At 38.9% G+C, this 19,916-nt stretch overlaps 1 protein-coding gene across 5 annotated transcripts in view; it reads left to right on the forward strand.

Annotated features, from left to right (window-relative positions):
* Nucleotides 1-19,916, forward strand: part of LOC145940774 (uncharacterized) — a 225,604-nt gene that overhangs the window by 97,109 nt on the left and 108,579 nt on the right. For all 5 annotated transcript variants that reach the window (XM_083046295.1, XM_083046296.1, XM_083046300.1 and 2 more), the window contains one exon: nt 10,651-10,704. The gene's annotated coding sequence lies outside the window, so the exon portion shown is untranslated. The remainder of the gene's footprint in view (nt 1-10,650; nt 10,705-19,916) is intronic.

A 19,916-nucleotide genomic window follows, 5' to 3' on the forward strand; every position in this document is an offset into this window, starting at 1 on the left:
CATTTCATAAAACCGAGACTTCTACGGCATTTTATGTATAACGATGGCGTTATTTGAAATATCTCTGTTTTATTTGAAAATTGAACGTGTCTTCTTCATTACTTTTTTCATTATCGTAGAAAATTGAAATAACGATAATGTTTGACTTTTATTCGTGATTCGAACGCGCCGCGCTCGTCTTTCCTTTAGATATTTTATTCTTTTCGGAGTTTTCTTAGAATTTTCTTCGCCGCTGCCAAAGTGTCTGGATTCAATCGACTCTCTTTTTTGAGCGCTCTTTTTAGGATGCAATATAATGCCATAGAGCAGGATCGTTTTCAACGAGCAATGCGGCGATCGCGTATTTTATCCACTCCATCGAGAATAATTGGATGGTCGGCAAAAAAAAGAGGCAGACGACTCGCGTGGATTTACAGAACGGAAGCTGTATCGACAGGTTGTGTAATTCCAGCGTCAAGAATATCGATGAACAGCAAAGTTTAATCTTTTTTTTTTCCTCGTTTCGATGCCATGCTCAAATTTCTTGCCGGATATTTATTAAGTTTAAAAGGATTAGGTTTATGTAAGAATCGATATATCGGTTGCGTTAAAAAATATAGATTATGCAGATGATGCTTTCACGCCAACACGAAGGGAATAAAAGGATATCGAGAAAAAGATGAAAGAAAAGTTAAAGTAATCTTACAAGTTGTCATCGTATATATATCTTTCTAGTATATATTGTACTTATCGATTATCGTGGCATTAGACACGCAAACTGAAAATCTTATGGACTTTAAATAACGATTCTTAATAAGGGTGGGTAAGGCCTTTGTGCTTATTAAAGTGCCGTCTAAATAAATAATGACTGTACAATAATGAGGTACATCGGATAAAACGGCCAAATGCCGAATTTACGAGCGTTTCCGGTGAAAGATTCGAGAATTATGACGTGCCGTCGAAATTTCCCTCTATTTAGTCGAGAAATTACGATACGCCGACTTTTGGCTGTGTATCAAGGCTATTTAAATATGTGTGTAAGAATGAGCGTTTGCTTATTGCTACTGCAATATTTCATCGCGAATGGAATCTCGACCGTACGTCCGAGATATTGAAATTATGAAGAGCATTGTTCTCTCTCTAAGTCTTTTAATATCGAGCTTGGATATTTTGTAGATACTTATTTGTTTCGTAAAGAAAATATCTGGCTTGCGTCGTGCTTTCTGAAACATATCGACGGAAACAGTGCGCTCTCAATCCTGGAGACGATATTTCTCGCAATCCTCGAGTCAATTCGTATCGAGCAATTTTGATAAAGCGAGGAACGAAGTGGAGAGAGCGGGGGTTAAAGAATAGGAAAAGTTAGAACGAATGTTCTTGACAGATCTCTCACCGAACACAAATCTATCAGTATCTACGTACATACATACACATATAGGATATGTATAAGTGTGTGTGTGTGTGTACACACACACGCTTAACCGACAATGAAGAAGCGCATTACCGACAGGCGCCGTGCCGCTTGCAATATTGAGCTGCCCTCGGGACATACGTCGTTAATTAAAGCACTGAATTATTCGTCGACTTGTTAAAGCCGGGGGTGCGAATGTCGTTAGCGAGAAGCATCCGCGACGTAAACAGTGATCCCTGCTCGTGAATTATACGTCGCTCGTCCGTCTATGACGAACCCTCTCTCTGTCCAATGTTAATATTATCAGAGAATCCTCCTCTTCAAGACAAAAGGCTACCTCTTATATTCGCCGCCGTGAACAAGCAAAATGCCTTTGTCTTCCGTCGAGCCTTCCGTTATTATGTCCTTCGAGATGAGATATTTAGTAAAGTCAAATCGATTTCGAAGAGAGAGAACGAGCGTTGCTCTTCGTAATTAAATGACGAGTCGGATAAAGGTGGGGATATACAATGGACGATGATTAAACGCGGTTTGGTTAGGTCAATGCCTTTATAGACCGACCCGCGTATGTTCGAGACGTAATTATCGGTATTATTCGGTTACCACTTGAAGGATCTCGAGCGGCGGCGATCTAGGATACGCGAGATAATACCTGACACTTCGGAGCCATTAAATTAATATGGAATTTACGCGTACACGGAATACCTAATTATAGAGAGATTGACCATTAATAATGTCCGATTATTTGATCGCATTAATTATCTGCGATTTGTAATAACTATATAATCGATGTATCGAGCAGAATTAATTTCCCTCTTGACATTTACAACACTTGAATGTCATTGGAAACGACGACGGGCGCATCGCTTTAATTCGTAACCCAAATAATCGATTAATTTGTTTTGCCATCCCGTTAATATTTTCTCTCACGGATTGGCAGATTTCCCATCACAACTACGCCCGTCACAGGTGAGAGAAAAATTATACATCGGCGACGCATTCGCGCGGACGTAAAACTAATTAAAAGTAGATTTCCATAATAATTAATCTCCGGCCTGATAGTTTTTATTAATGAAACGTAGATGCGCCCGCGTTCTCCGCGTTTCGTGTACATCAACATTAATTCACGGCCACGGGAAGGACATTGAAGCAACTCGATGTAAACACCTCCGTGTGAAATACATGCACGAAACATGTTCGCGTAGCTCGTTCGTTTCATCCTCCTGTCCTTCCCCCTCTTTTCCCCCTTCTCACTGTTTCTCTCTCTCATACACTCACACACATACACACACACATACACATCCAATCCTTCGTGTGTCAATATTATCCGAGAGCCGCCCTAGTCGCTGTCGGTACTTGGTTTCGTGCGTGTCAAGGGTGAAAAATTGAGCTAGCGTTTTTTTTCCTCGATGAAAAAAAAAAAATACAGAAAATGATGGAGTTTTCCTATGTCATCATAAAAAAATTCTCTTTGTCGCGAAAAAAAAAATCTCGCGTATATAGATTTTTAAGTGTTATTTATAGATTTTCGCGATCATTCTCTACAATGAATAAATTCATAAAAAAAAACGGAAAGTTACGCGGCGATTTTACGCGCGTTTTTCGAAAAACGCATGAAAAAAATATGCTAATATAAACATAACATGTTTCCCATCGAAGTTACTTGTATATCATAAAAATTGTTCAATCTCTCTGCTTGCTTTTTGGAATGTTAAATCTTCGTTTCATTACAGCTTTTGGTACTACTCGATATTCAGCGATTATACTCGAAAATAACAAAAACACCGACAAACAACGATAACGTTATTTACAAATCGTGAATTTTTACAAAGTAAATGAAATATTTAACCGCAATGTTTTTCACGGATGAAAGAATAAAAAAAATGTTAAGCTCATCGCGCTTCATATAATTATTTTATCGCGACAGATGTACAAAAGTTACACATTTAAATCGGAATTGTTGCGATTTAACCATTATAGCCGCGCTGGTCGTTAGATACAATACATAAATGGCAACTGATCTTCTCTCTGTCAGGGTTTCGATGATACAATGGAATTACTTACGAGAGAGCAGTGGTACGAGCGTGTATAGGCGACAATACGCGCGTGTGCTCATAATTGATACACTTTCATTGTTATCATCGCCAAACAGTGTCCACTTGGAGGTAACTCGGCATGGCTGGCTCGGGGAGGCCGGGAAAGTGCTAGCCACTTTGTTCCATGTCGCCTGTAAGTCCAATTAATTAAATCGGTAATTACATTCTCTCTCTCAGCCGAGTGCCGGCTTTGCGAGACGTTTGCGAGACGCGATTGCTCGGTATTTTATCCAACTGTAGGATTTTCCACCGTCCATTGTACGAGAAACGATTGCCGTTCGCCTGCCTTTTCGTCCGGCAACTCGATTACGCGTCGGGTTAGTTTTACTCCTCCTTTCGGTGCGATCTCCTCCTTTTTTCCTTCTGTTCTCAATTACGCTTTTTATAAAATAAAAGAATCCAGCCGGCGTTGTCGATTCTCCCACGGTTATCTTGGCGATAGAAGTCTCTGTAATTAACAATTACAACTATCAATCTCCGAGTATCATCGATTATATGTGATTTTAATCTAATGAATGAATATAACGCTCGAATGTAATACCTATTTGTTCACATATGGTCAATTTTACGTTTTATCGATTTTTGATGAGTAAATATGTATATTAATGCTTTTTTGATAATTAACTAAATTGTGAAGTGTTACAACATTGTGTTGAAGCGCACAATATCGAGGCAAATATAATCACTTTATTCGCTTATGCAGCGGATAATAATTGCATGTTGACGAGAATCCTTCAAGTGTAGTGGATATATGATATCGCTTATGCGTAAATTTAGTGGTCTTTATTTATCCATGATAAATACACGTATTTGTATCAAAGCTCTCTGAAAATGTAAATTGTAATTATCCGCGGATGTCATGTTGATTTATTGCAGCTAAAATTGGCGTCGGGATTAAATGTTGGTAAACTGCTCATATACACTCATTTCTCCTGATGCCCTTGACTTATCTAACACTCTCAGAAGTGCGGTAAATTTCGTCCCGATTATCGTTTCAGACGGTGCAGTTTAATTTAAATTAATTCAGGACAAATTCGCGGAGAAAATTAGAAACGCGAAACTAGTTTAGCTTTTTGATCCCCGGGGGGCTGTGAGAACTGAATATCATTTGCCTGCCGCGGATTATACGCAAGACAAGTGTTGAAACGCTTGCCGACGCCGCTGAATCTTTCATTCACATACCGAGAGTACGGTGCTGATTGGCTCCGGCAAGTTGAATATGAAGCAGCGGTGGAGGCAGTTCAGAAATGCTAATCGCGCATGCATACTGTTTTCGTGCGTCCCGTCGGAGTGAAATAACGCACTTCCACCGCGCAAAAATTGCGGCGCAAAGTAGAGAAACCGTAATAAACGCTTCGGGTGATTTTCATGACGGTAAATAATTTCGTTTTTGAATTTTCTGTTACGTCTTTTTTTATCGCAAATATCCGTAACAAACATACAAACGTAATATTTATTTAACTCGCTGTTTTTCGCGTCGCTTCAATTTCTTTTCGATATAATAATATAATATTTTTTTCAGTTTTTGAATTGTATATAATAATTATTATAAATTATCTTTATAATAATTGTATTAGCTTTACTTTAACAAAAACTAAATTATTTGTTTATCTATTCATTCCTATTTGAGAAACTATAGTTAAAATTATTTATCTGCAGTTTAATATATTTTGGGAAATATATCTCGAGGAAATAGTAATATCGAATGATAAATTGTGATTTATGTCCTTCCCCTTTGGGGGACTTCTTTTATTCTTCCGCTGCTTAAAATGCAGCAGCTTTTATACTGCTTGAATATTCTTATTGCGAAGAAACGCGCTGACGAGTAAATATTCATTATCCATACGCCGTTAACAAGCAGCCTCTTAATAAGCGTCACAACTTTAATTCTCGCGAGTGACGAGGGTAGACTTTATAAGCGACGTTGTTGCAACTTCAAGAGATCGCGTCTCTGATTCTCCAAGTGGTAAAATTACTGTAACTTCGTATGTGCTTGGATTTATAAGTTTCATCGCAAATTAAATTCGCATTTTATTAAATTACGAAAATTTCTTATTACCCCGGACGCTCAAGCGGCCGCGCAATTGCAAAAAGTTTCTTTCAAGATCGTTGACGATATTAATGACGTTTCTCGTGGCGTGTTTTCCTCTTCAATAAATTTTCATATTTCAGGAGCAGGAAAATTCGCGGCCTCCCGAGAAAATCTCGTTACAATCCGTGCGCGCGGTTGCGGTCCAAATAACATCTGCCCTCGGTGCATCTACATTATTTGTTTTTCCGCGGCCGGAAATGGCAATATCGCGCGACGTTCTAGTTTGTAGTTAGTGCAAACGAGGTCGCGGACGTACAATTTCGCGAGGCGACGCTTCCGTCTCGTCTCGTCTGGCGAAGCGAGACGAGAGCGAATTTAGTCTGGCGAAATCAAACCTTTTCGGCTTTCCTTATAGTGCGCAACCGTATTTTCCCGTTAAGGAATCGTCGCTGACAAATTTATAGCGTTTTCCGCGAGAACGCTCCCGCCGCACGATATTAGAGAAAATGCCAGGCGAAACATGACGAACGATAACGGTACAGATGTAGAGGAGGGTTTAAATCGCTTATAAAACACGACATCGTCGCGCGATCATAATATTTTTCCTCTCGATAGTCTTGCGACAGAATCTCAAATCCGTTTATCGAGACAACCGGTGAATGGAAGGATGCGCGTTCTTTAAATCCCTCTCACGTCGCTGGTGTCACGCAGGTTTGCCCCGAGGATCTCAAAAGGGGAGATTCCTTAACCTTACGATCCGAAGGCTAAACAGTTTCTAACATCGTGATGCATTTTTATGCATCACGATGTTAGAAACTGTTTAGCCTTCGGATCGTAAGGTTAAGGAATCTCCCCTTGGCTGACAAATCGAATCGCGATCTTCATCTTGTATGTAAATGCATTGTAACTATTTTTAAGTTTCATAATATGAAAAATATATATCAGACTATTTGTAAGTCTTTTTATTCAAATTATTATGACAAAAACTGTTAATCATATATGTACAATACACATACATACATTTATATTTTTAAAAAGTAAAATGCTTCTTCTTTTGACGAGATAACATTGAATGGTCAAATTTTATTACTTAGGAAATGCCGATAGAAAATTAATTATTAAAGCACATTGATTTATGGGCAAAGATAGTTTCTCTAAATGGGGAATCGATCCCGTTTGCGAAACTGCGAAGGTATCGGAATCACGTGCTCCGTTTAAATCGTTTAGATCCTTCTCACGTCGTTGGTGTCACGCAAGTCTCGCTCCACGGATTTCCGAGAGAGAAAAATCCCCGGCTACAAGGCTGCACCACTTATAAGAGGCTGCGATTACGTATTCTATCCCGGGGACCTCGCTTTTACGAAGCTACGCGAACCTTAGCGCCATCCGTTTCAGCTTTCTGATCCCTTTGTTCATCCTTTACCTTCTGCCTATATTCCATCAGTTTCACCACAACATTTTCTAGAGCAGTAGCGAGATGGTGAAAAATTTTACTTCATAAAAAACTCTATTTTATCTTAACTTAAGCGCAAAAAATAAAACTCTGTGTGTGACTTTTATCTATCTTTATATTTTAATATAATTTTAATTTTTAAAATTAATTCTTAGTTATTTATAACTTAAATAATATCGATAGTATGTCATATAAAAACATTTTTTTTTTTTAATTATTCCGGAAATGTTCTCGTTTTCTATCTTGCCTTAATTCCCCATACTTGGCATGAAATAGAATGGACTTTCGAAATGAACAGTAATGTACAACGTTCTTCACTTTTGGTCCACTCCTTTGTTAAGAGTCTTTCGGTGAATTTGCCTTGTACCGACACTTTGACAAAGTTAATCGCTCCCCTTTTACCCTAACAAGAAGCAGAGAGAAATAAATTATGGCCCCGCAACTACGATACTCTTGGTCGTCGACGAAGTTATCAAAGTTGCGGACGCGCACCTTGTAACTAGTGTTGGCGAAGAAGAAGGTGAGGAGGAGTGCGAGGAGATATGAGCGAAAGATAGAGAGAATGTGCGGAGCAAAGAATGGAACGCTTGTGGTAACAACTTCGATGTACGAAAATTTACGAGATAACGGGTAAAGTTTAGCACGCGAGATTAATAATGGATGAATTATATCTCTTATACGCGTATTTATTTGTTCGAGAAAGCTTATTGATATTATCTCTTTTCTCTTTAATTTTATTATATCAGATATTAAGCGATCCATTATTCTCCCGTATCGATCATTGTCAGGTGATAAAATTGAATTTAAAACATTTCACGCGTTCGACGTAATATGTTTATAAGTAGTACAGTTTTGGACACGCGTGATAAATAGTTCTTATTCTTCTTCACTCTGTGTAACACTGTAATCCACGCGGTTTAAAGCCGCTTCAACAAAATGCCTCAAGGTCTGCGAGATTCCCTAGGATAATATAAGTCCGTTAAACCCAATTACTGATATCTCCGACTAGTACTTACTTTCACCTGAGGGCAAACTTTTTATCAGCGCTATCTCCTTCCATGCTTTAGCACCGTGTCGTCGAAGATTTGCATAATTCGCTTCTTCCGTGAGCCTACTGAACTTCTCCGTCCTCCTTTTTCTTGTCTCGTTTTTGGCTTCTGAGTCTTGGTCACTTTTTTCCTCACCTTACCTTTGCGGTATCCTTAAAAAGGCTTCATCGATTCGTACCTCACGTTCTTTCTTTTTTTTTTTTTCTTTCTCAATGGCTCGAAAGTTTTCCTCTTTCGAACGGAAGTTTTCACCAAGAGCTTCGTTTTATTCGACCCGAGTTATTCGTTCAAGTTCCGATCTTTCTAGAATCGCGATATCACAAAGGCATTCATTAACGAAGTCATTTTCTCTCAATAACCGCTCGTCTCTTTGCGTCGCGAATTAATGTCTCTAGAAAACTTCCTGTTTGCGTTCTCTCGCGGTCCAAGTGTCCCCGACATCTCTCCGTTTTCGATTATTAGCGAATGTCGCGTTCCAATCTTGTGTTTGAAGGAATTTTGCGTTACTCTTTGAAGCCATCTTCTCTCTGTCCCCGGCAACCTGAACAAATATCGCAATCAAAGTGCAGACGTCAACGCGTATTGTACGCGACAGTTGCTATCGTGCAGAAACGGGGATGATTAAATACGAGCCGTCTGTTTATACGAGGTAAATACTATTTTACTAGAGGCACATTGCAGTCTGGCCCCTCGCTGGAGTCTCTGAAAACAGAATGCAGCCTCGTAGCCTCCGTAGTCGCTTTTGTTTCTTTAAAGTTTCCCCCCGTATGGATTTTTCTTTCGCTCAAACGATGCCGTTGGCAGCAGCCAGACAGGAGGAATCGTTAAAATATCGCGAGCATACGTACTTTCTGCGTATAGATTCTCTAGAGATATTTTTACAAGGGACGGTACACATTCTGTAGACGTGAGAAGGAATATTTTAGAAGCACGTACGCGCGCGAGCTCACAAATACTAAATATTCATGTAAATCCATTAAGTCAAGTAACGCAAATATCTAAGTCGCAAACTCGGTTAAATTTTCTATAAATGTTACACTACAGTTCTTTTATTTATTCGAATCGTAGAATTTATATTGATATTACATTTTGCGAATTGTGTGAACGTTTTATTTTTTGGTCGTTCTTTATTCTCTTTATCTTTTCGCGTTTACATAGTGTACGAAGTACAACGCTGCGCGAAACATTTCCAATAGCGAGATTAATGCGGGTGACACGATGCTGGAACACTTGCGCGCCCGGGGCGGTTGTCGGAAGATTTGAGGTAGCCGACGATAGTGTACGCTGGTCACGTAAATACGAAATTCTCGGCATGTGAGACTGAAATTTGTTGAGCCAGTCGGACAGGAGTTTATTCGATTTTTTGGTCATGTCGACGTATACATTCGCTCGAAACGCGCAATGTCGTTTATTGATAGTTTATACCTCTGTATGAAGGCTCTACGGAAATATTTGCAAATAGTCTGTATCGTATCGTCAAGTCTGGTCTAAAAGAAAGCTGTCGGACAGCCGGAAATCACAGTACGAGTTATGACTGATTATGAGCCTGGATTTAACAGCTGCGAAAACGAAATTATGGTTGTCGCGTAATGAACGTGTAAACGTCCGTGAAATATCGCATCTAATGAAGACACACTCTTATTAAGCTCGTTTACCCACGTGTATATTTTCCCTGATCATTTAATTCAACGGATTATTGTAATACAAAACGTTGATTGTCAAAACATTTTCTCGAATATCGAGACAAATGTTTTTCGAGATGTTGACGATTGACGAGACCATTATATAGAAAGAATTTCATTGTAAATTTCATTCTATAAGTGATTATCCATTTATAAGCGATGACGGATAAATCATCGATATATCTCGCAGTTACCAAATTACTATCATTCGCGATAAATGAACTGTAGATTGGAAACACGCCCAAAACCGCCAGATTCTCTTGATCGACGCGGCATGCAACGAGATTGAAAATTATATACTGATTCATGAGATACTACAATCGCGAAATTATCGAGTACATTTTTCAGAACACCGATATTTTTAGCACTTTGCTATATTTAACTCTCTTTTAATTATTAATATATAAATAAAAATGCATCAAAAAAGATTCTGTGCAACAATTTTATTCTCTGTAAAATAATTGAGTTAAAAATGCTCATATAACTTTTAAAATTTTATGCACATTATTTTTGTAATGAAATAAATATGTTTTTTTTATACTAGAATAACACAAGCGCGCGCTACGCGCACGCCATTCTTCGGTTTTATGTTAAAAAAATAATATTTAAAAAAATATAATATAAAGTTTGTTTAAACTCGATTAATATTTTTTCACAGAAATTAGCTGATTAAAGCGTTAATTTGCTAATTAAATTTTAAAATAATATGTTAAAAAATTAAAATAGTAATATATTGTAAATAATATGTTATAATATCTTATTCTTGATTAATATTTTTTGACAGAAATCAGCTGATAACTGTCAAAAATATTAATCGAGTTTAAAATTTGCTAATTAAATATTCTAGCTTATATATATATTTATATTTATATTTTTCTAAACTGCATTGTTTATGAGATATTCGACACACATATATGTAACCACATAATTTGAATATTTTGTTTTCAGATCAATGTGCTGTGAGCAATGCTATACAACTCCGGCTATTGTATGTACATATCGGTGAGTGAGAAATTGTTTATTTTATAACATTTCTGTAGCGGTAATGGGGATGTGTATATGTATGAAAATATGAAAATATTAATATGTTTTATGTAATATGTTATAATATCTTATCTGCGATTAATATTTTTTGATTAAAATCAGCTGATAATTGTCCAAAATATTAATCGAATTAAAAATATTATAACATTTCTTTCTAAAAAAAGCATGTTAAGTCGATTCTTGCGAGTATTGTTGCATCTTTTCCGCGATGCTGTTTCGATTTGCATTGTGCGTTATATTCGTAGCATCGAGAGGTTGTCATCGCGAGGATTAGTAGTGTAACAATTTGTTCAAAATAAAATTAAATAAAATAATATGCTTGAAATAATATGTTATGATACTCTATCCGCAATTAATATTTTTTTGACAGAAATCAGCTGATAACTGTCAAAAATATTATAATTGAGTTTAAAGTATTATAACATATTATTTAAAACTAATATTATTTTATTTAATTTTATTTTGAACAAACTGTCAAACTGCTAACCCTCGTGATGACAGCCTCTTGATGCTACGAATATAACGTACAACGCAAATCTTGACAGCCAATGAGCATCGCGGAAAAGCGACAACAGTAAATTTTGATTTATGCGAGTATCGACTTTACATATCTTTTTTAGAAAAGGAATAGTATAAATAAAAAATCATTCTGTTTATGAATTCATATAATTGATCGAAAATTACGTGATTTATAGTAGCAATAATCTTATCGTATCTCATCGTTTCTAATCGTATGACAAGAAATTCTATTCGACAGATATGAGGATAGAATTGTAAATTAAGCAGTAATAATTTTCTCTATCTCGGACATCTTTTGCAAAAACAGCCGCCTACTGAGATTACTCGTGTTTTGCCAATTATATCACCGGAGCGGCGCCAATAAAGTATCATTGTAGAAATCGCTGATCTAATTGTTTCCAAATCGGCGTTCTTGCGCGAGCGATAGTTTCCGAAAATGGCTGTTACAACGTAATCATAGTTGGCCTCTAGCGCGAGAAAACATTTAATAACGCGTCGAATAACGCCGAGATTCACCGGAAGTTTAATTGCTAAGTCGGCGAAAAACGTTCCTTCCTCGCCAATTGGTTTCTAGCCGGGTTTTTGCTTTAACCACCGATCCACGATGGAAACGCAATTATCCGATGAATCGCTGTTCGTTGGTAACTGATTTTAGCTTTGCAGATCACAGAGACCCGCTTCCCCTTTTTCTCAATATAATCATAATATTAGGAAAACCTTTTAATTGCTCGTAAAAATTGAAGAATTCAAGTATATACAGGGTGTTTCATTTTAATTGACGCATTGAAATAAGTGGAGAAAGACACGTGGGATTGAAAAACGTTTGAGACAAAAGTTATATGGTTCGGAGGGGGAAATAAGATGGCTATCCGCCGAAAACACGTGAGAGGCGAGGGGAGCCGCGCAATTTACGATTCGTGAGCATTATTTCGAAGTGTCATATCTTGGGATGTTCTCAACTTAGCAAGGTTGATGACCAGTGTTTCGAAAACGCCCTGATCTCAGCTAGAAGAATATGTGATAAAACATAGTAATTTCCATTATAAAAATTCTTGGTGACATTCCTGTGACCTTCGAATGACCTTGGATACAAAATCTGATATAGCCATCTTATTTCCCCCTCCGAACCATACAACTTTTGTCTCAAACGTTTTTCAATCCCACGTGTCTTTCTCCACTTATTTCAATGCGTCAATTAAAATGAAACACCCTGTATATAGACGGAGATAAATGTGCAAAATCGCCTAATGCAATAAAAGGATTAAATTCGCAGAATTAATGAAAAAAAAAAAAAAAATATTCTTATATTTTATCAGAAATATTTAATGCTTATTTAAAATTTGCAACGAATTTTCAGCGAGATCGAATATTTATTAAAGAAGACAAGTTTCCGCTATCAATTTTCTAAAATGATGAATGGTTGCAAGTAGATATATGTTGTAATTACAGAGCACTCCGTGTAAGCGGTTTATAATCCAATGTAAGGTATGTAGGTCCGTTTATTCGACGTCCATCGTCTATTCGCTAACTACGATCGACTAGTTATGTCGCTACTAAGATATGCAAAATTCGATTTCGCTTGCGGTCGCACGGCATCTTGGATGCTGCTACCCGGGCATAATTCAACTCGTTGCAAAATGCATGGCTCGAATTTCGCTTTGTCCGATACTCGGGTTTCGGCCGACGGTGTTGACGGACGCTTCCGTTACGTGGATGATGTAGCAGCAACTGCGACGGCGGTTGCGGCGCGACTGCACAATGCAACATTTATTTCGCGAGAAAAGGACGCTTGGGAAAACTCGACGGAGCAATCGATATATGCCGGATTCATCGAGTTAACGCGGTGGAATTATTTTAAATTAAACGGCGACAGCGCGAAAATTTCTATAAGTGTGATATATGTAGATGCGCGCGTACATAGATCTAGATTATATACGTAAGTTATTACATTTTCCGATGCCAATATCGACGGCGATCGAAGCGTCCGTTCAAAATGATTACAATATTAATGAATTAATAAACTCACCTCGCGCGAAGAGTTATCGTCTCCCTTTCTCGAAAAGTGATCGCAGCTATTATTGCGCATAAATCAACGAGCGCTGCAGATCCGACGTAATTTGCAACTTTTAATCGTATTCGTCCCGGCAAACGAGTCACGCTAGAATAATCCGACAACGATCCGACGCTTTCTCTCAGGAGTCCTGTTATCGGTTGACTCTCCTCATCGCTTCGTCCTGCATAACTTCGCGCTTTCTCCCCTTCATTACGTGCATTTTTATCGTGTTTGCCATCTCTTTTTTTACAAGAGTAACTCAATGTATCCGTCATTTGTACGCTCCGTTCGATCAGTCGACTGGCCCGGAGGCTCGATTATTAGACGGTAGGAGCCAATCGATTCTCTCGAATGTCGTCTAGGTTTTAAGAGCCGGACGCACGATCGGCTCTTTCAAAGGGTCGCGGATAAAAGGGCAGTCTTTACGAGGAATGGATCGAATAGCTCGCGGCATCTTCCTTCTTTGCCTTGTCGAGGGGTCGTAAGGTACGTAAGGGTTCCCTTCTATTTTATGAAACGGAAGGAAACGGCGAGAAACGAAGATTCAACTTCAATCTTAGGTGTTACGACAATGGAGACTGCGTGTAATAAATAATAAATCTTAAAGAGTGACACTCGGCGGCTTATAAAAAGTCGCCCGCCGTCGTATCGTATGTTTCGCTATAAAGATTTTTTTATGGAGCCCTAAACTCGTATTTTACCTCTTCCATTACTTCCCTTTTGAAAGCACGCATCAAGTCGGTTAAAATGCTTGCCGGCTCATAGCCAGCTGGATGATTAATTTTCTTATAACGTGATCCATTTAAAAGTGATAAAGATAGTAGCTGAAGTATCTAAAATTAATCAATTTGAAGTAATATTTAACTAAACCTATATATGTATACAATAAATTCAAATAATATTAAATATATTTTATTACTGTTTTTCTTAATTAAAATTCTTAATGATTTTTGGAGCATGTAATATATATCTTGACGAATATGTAATAGGATTTACGGAGATTTGAGCCATCGACATGGAAAATTGCCACTTGCTCGTTCCACTTGCCGAGGAACGAACAAATATGGGGCAGTCATCGGGGTCGCGATGGACCAATGGTCCTCGCAGTCGTATCTCGCGCGGTTATTTCAACGATAAAATATTTATTATTCGAGTACGAGCTGGTGGAGGAATGGCCCTAGATTTGGAGAATGGGAATATACACTCTCGTTGATTTCTTTGATCCCTTATGACCGCGCCGTGTCGTATAAATCTTGCCGTTAATATTTAACGTGTACGGAGAGAGACCCGACGTAAGCGTGCTTCAAATTAATACACCGAATTCGACCGCGAATTGACCAAAACGCACGCGCAAAGTGTCAGATAGTGTTACAATGTTCCCGAACCAAGTTGCCTGAATTATTTCCGAGGCTCCTCGGTACCTCTCACTTATTCTATCGATCACGAGGATTCCGGGGAAATATTTCACGGTGCACGTCCCGCAAAGCAAAGGATCACGATCCTTACGAGCTTTCTGAATCCCGATAGCTCACGCGCGAGGGCAACGGCTGCGATAAAGATTCCCGCTTCGTGGATTCCGGTTCGCGGAGAGAAAGAGAGAGAAGAAGGGGACACGAAGGACGACATCGGCTGCCACGTGATTTATAAGGATAGATTTGCCCCGGCTTGTTGTTTATTTCGCCGCGGCTGACCGTAATTTTTCTCCGACGCGATCCAGTTACCCGCGTCTCTCCCACATCTCCCCCCATCCCCATTTGACACCCGCATCTGGTCGGCTTTTTACTCGGTACACCTCTCTCGCGCCCCTATAAACCTCTACTGTTTTCTCCGCGTAAAGTGAATGTCGAAATCGCAAGATGGATATATCGTCAAGCGGTGTATATATACTTTTGCTCCAGGAAGCTGACCCATTTCCGGAGAACCGACCGATCATCGCCGCTTTTTCCCGACGGGAAACACTTTAATCGTGTTATGCATTCTCCTCCTCGTCTTTTTCTCTCTCAGTTTGCTACTCATGCATCCCGGAGGGAAAACGAGAGAACGAAATTCAGCGCGTTATTCTCTATCGAGTTGGCCTGTTTATCGAGCAACTTCAAACTGTTACTATAACTACTGCTCTTTGCATCGAATTAATACTTGTAGCTTAACGTGTACAATGACTCCGGCAATTTTGAAAGGCTGAGTTTCGCTAAATTCTACAGAATTCGCATAAAGTGCATAGATTTTATACTTAAATTTCTTTTTTTTTCACATTGATAGATACAATTAATATTTTACTCTCGTCTGCATGAATTATTAATGAAAATTGTGAATTATTCTGGCAAAACGTATGCGGGTCAGTACAGTTTTTTTATTAATATAAGCGTATCGATTTTATACGGTTTTCTCGGTAGAGGTTCACGATAATCGCGCAATGTTATTTTTTTCTTCATCGTTGTGATTTCAGCCGCGGATCGCGAAGCGATAAAAACATCCAATTATATAATACATTTCTCATTTTACGTTTAATGACTATCACTATATGGTGTGTCTCTAGTGGCGGCAAGAGACGACTCTGTAATTCGTCGAGGCGCAACGTGGCGTGTCAGCGTGACAGGCAGTGACAGAAATTAACGGTTCCATTTACAGTCTGGCGCATTAACTCCCCTCCGTACCCTTGTATCACTCGTTAAAGTCGGATCCGTCTCAACTCTAATTAGCAACGGCAGGACGAGAGAGGTATCGCAGACGGCGGTTCGCATTGACCGACTGTATTTAGCCTGGCAATTTCACGGTAACGGTAATCGTCTCCGCGAGATTATAATCATCGCAATCAGCTGTTTCGCAAGTTCTGCGGAATGCTGCAGAACTTTAGACGCGCAAATTGTGCCGCAGCGCGGCAGAGAGAGAAAGAGAGAGCGTCGTCTCATTGCGTTAATAATAATGAAATTGTACGTACAATGAGTCGCGTTTTAAATGAACAACGGATCATCAATCTCGCGAGCTCGGAAATTCTCCTATTTCGACGTATATATGATCGCTCGCTATTACATCGCGTAGGATATCTCTAGAGAGGATTGATTCCTAACGCGTGTCTTGTTGAATGTTGCGATATTCATTTATGAGATACGACAATAAGGGAAAAAGGATGTGAAAAATTAGCCGCGTCATTACGGCCTGTTTGTTTTAGCGCTTTGCAGGAGGAAATGTCCCCTTTAGTACCGAGGTTCTCGATTCTCTGGCTGAAAAGTTTTACCTCTTACTACTTTCAGTCACGATTTCTTCTTCGTTTCGACGACGAAGAAAGACGACGAAGAGAGGAAGATAGAGATGTCACGTCGCGAAATTTGTTAAGTACTTTCAAGCTACACGATCTTATCTACGATAAGAACATTGATAAGGAATATCTCTCGTGGCGGTTACGTTAGTTTTTGCACTCTCGATACAATCGAGAGTGACGACATACGCGGTCACATGTTCATTCTTTCGTGTTGCCACTACGTTCGCCAGAATCCCCAGACCTGTGCGATAAATTCGCGTTCTTATATCCCCGCTTAAGTGGCGAAGTTGGAGCAATAAAGTATGCTTGCCGAGAGTTTCGAGAACAGAGTCGGGAGACGTTGTAATTTTTCGAATATGCTAAAACTTAAGAGGGACACGCGGCTTATGTCGCGCTCCTAAATCTGCATGCTCGCTCTCTGTTACACGTTCTTACACCTTTTTTGCATATATTAGCATTAATTCGACATCGCGATTGCAAATTCTTTTGCAAGCTTAAAATAATTTTAAGATTTTATTACGTAAATTTTTTATTCATAAATCTTAAACGTCTTAAAGGTGAGACGAAATGGCTCGAAGATGGAATTACATTTTGCTCTAGCAAACACCGCATTTGGAGAATATTTTCCGTGCATATTTATAATATTTACTATTTAATAATTTTTATAATATTTTTAATATTTAATATTTACTATTTACATTAATGATAATTAATTGACGCGTAACTGTAACCATTATGGCCACTATAACTAACAGGATCTCAAGCAAGATGCCTATCGGCCGTGACGATTATTGCCGTCAAAGCCGCTTGATGTATTAATTATGTACATATAAATCGAACATATTGATCCTTCGTTTGAACGAACTCGCTGTTGCATGCAACCGTTGATTTTCTCAGTCCATTTAAAGCACGCGATCGTTAAATACAAACATTATGAAATATTACCGATATTCGATCAGCGAGAAGGGCCGCTAGTTCATCCATTGTACGGCGAGGTTTAGTTTACACCGCTAATGAATTGATCGATCTTCCTCAGGTATTCCGCGAAATGACCCCGTCGATTTCGTTACATTTTCTCTCGGCTCTCGGGGGATACGCGATTATAAATAGCGCGATATCCGTCGCGAATCGATACCTCGTAATAGCCTAGTACTTCGCGGATCGCGTCTCTGTCGGCGACGGACGCGAGGAAAAAAATGGAAAGGAAAGAAGTAAAGGAAAAAAAAAAACGCAGAGTGTGAAAGTCGAAGGCGTCCACATATTCGTCACGCGAAAAGAAAATACATCATCGCGATCCGGCGGGGCGTGTTATATAAAAAAAGCATGTCGCGAGATTCCGTCGCGTAATTTTGCGGCGACGTGACACCGCCTATGCTATTACTCTGATTAATACTGTATTAATCCGTTGTACGTTTTTTTCCTCTTCGTGCAATTAACTGAATTAACTCCACGTTAATCTACCGGCTCGCGGGAGCTAAGCTCTTAATCTACGCGCTGACATTCAAGCGGATATGCTTATCTTCGTCATGATGTTCGTCGCGTGTCCCGTGATATCGGAAATGCGAAATTGTTTGCATTATTATCGCTCCTGATTGACGCGAATCGATCCTTTTTTTTTTCTCCTGTGTATCTCTCATTGTTTATATTTCATGCGTGAACGTCTCTAACGTTTCAATCAATCACAAAGAGTTCTTTTTATAATCTATATCTCGGTCTTATCTCGCGTAGAAAATGTACGGTTTGATTAGAACACGGTGGATATCTGGCGAAATACTAATCGTTAGAGGAGATCATTTGACCAGAGGGACTTTAAGCACCGCCCCGATGTCTCTCGAGATATCTTCCGTTTCCGACATTTCCGCAAATGTCAGTCGAACGAGACAGGTCCGGAATGTAAATTCGACACTACAATTCCCGTTATCTTCATTGTTGATAAGGATTTCCATCTACCGCGAGATGGACCCGTTTATCAAGTCGCACTGCGAATCGCTCGCGCTGATACGCGTAATTGAGGTGCGAAATTATTCGCGCCTAAATGCGCGCCATCAAAATTCTCGACACACGGCCAATTCAGATTTTGCACGATTATTTCGCGAGCGCGTAAATTGAAACGAAATTTTTTTTCACCGTTGACGAATGAAAAATTCTGTAAATCGCAAAGTACTTTAATGTATGGAAATGTTATTTGCGTGCTATATATAGGGGAGAATGGCAATTAGCTTGTGCCGAGGGAAAAAAAATGTATGGGTTGGTTGGCAAAAAAAAAAAATGGAAAAAAATGATACGTAGAAAAGGCTATAAATTTTACGAATGGTTATTAACAATGTGATACAATAAACGAGATTTTAATAGAAACAAAACGCTTTTTTGCGGTTTTATATTAACGACGCATTCTACTGTACTGAATACTATTACTCGTTTCCGTACCTTCTAATTTTAAGCGACCGCAGGGCAGAGCGTCGTATCATCGCGCTCTCGTCCTGAAATTAAATTTACGCGAAACACGGCATCTTATCACGTTACGACTTAATACTATTAAGCGATGAAGTTCGCTGTCTGCGCCTCGGCAGCTCCCGCAACTCCCGAAACAGTCGTTTCTATCACGGCTCCTTTGCTGCGGTCCCGACCGTGTCTTAACATCGGATTATCGTTGTATCGAGATCTTTCGGTCAGGATATCGAGGTCTGTAGGATCCCTCCCCGACAACGTATTTGGGAATTGCAACTACCGACGAACTACATTCATTGGCGCGTGCTTCCTTGGAGCGGTTACCCATCGACATATTACTTGAAATCTACGGAACTTGAGGCTTTCAAAATTCCCTCGCGCTAATAAATTATCTACAAATTCAGACGTATTAAATCCGCTTTTACATATACATATCCTAATTACTTTAGACTCGATTTTTCCTGAAGAAAAACGCCGAGAGATTAATAATTTCTAAGTTACAAGCAATTGAAATTTTAGGTTGTTTTCTAATATTTTCAAAAGTACAGATGGATAAGAACCTTTTATCTCTTTAAATGGATAACAAATTTAACATCGACCTGTTAAATTTGCTAAATGAGAAGTTTACTTTGTCATTTTTGTTAAGACATTCAAAAAATCCGTGGATGAAAGATAAATTGCGAGATTATAAACACTTTGTTTGATTAATTATTTTGATTAATTAATAATTAATCAATTTAAAACAAAAATAAGTGCGAATTAGTTTGGTTTACTTTTTTATTAAGAGCAAGCGGATACAGGATTTAATTTCGGGAATAACCAGTTCAATTATCTCATGAAGCTTTCCACAATGTGCTTCTACTTCTACAAATCGGATCATGGGAATCTAAT

The sequence above is a fragment of the Prenolepis imparis genome, unplaced genomic scaffold (assembly GCF_030444845.1).
Source record: "Prenolepis imparis isolate NDT839.2.m4 unplaced genomic scaffold, iyPreImpa1.0 SCAF_9, whole genome shotgun sequence".
In the NCBI taxonomy this organism is placed as follows: Eukaryota; Metazoa; Arthropoda; class Insecta; order Hymenoptera; family Formicidae; genus Prenolepis; species Prenolepis imparis.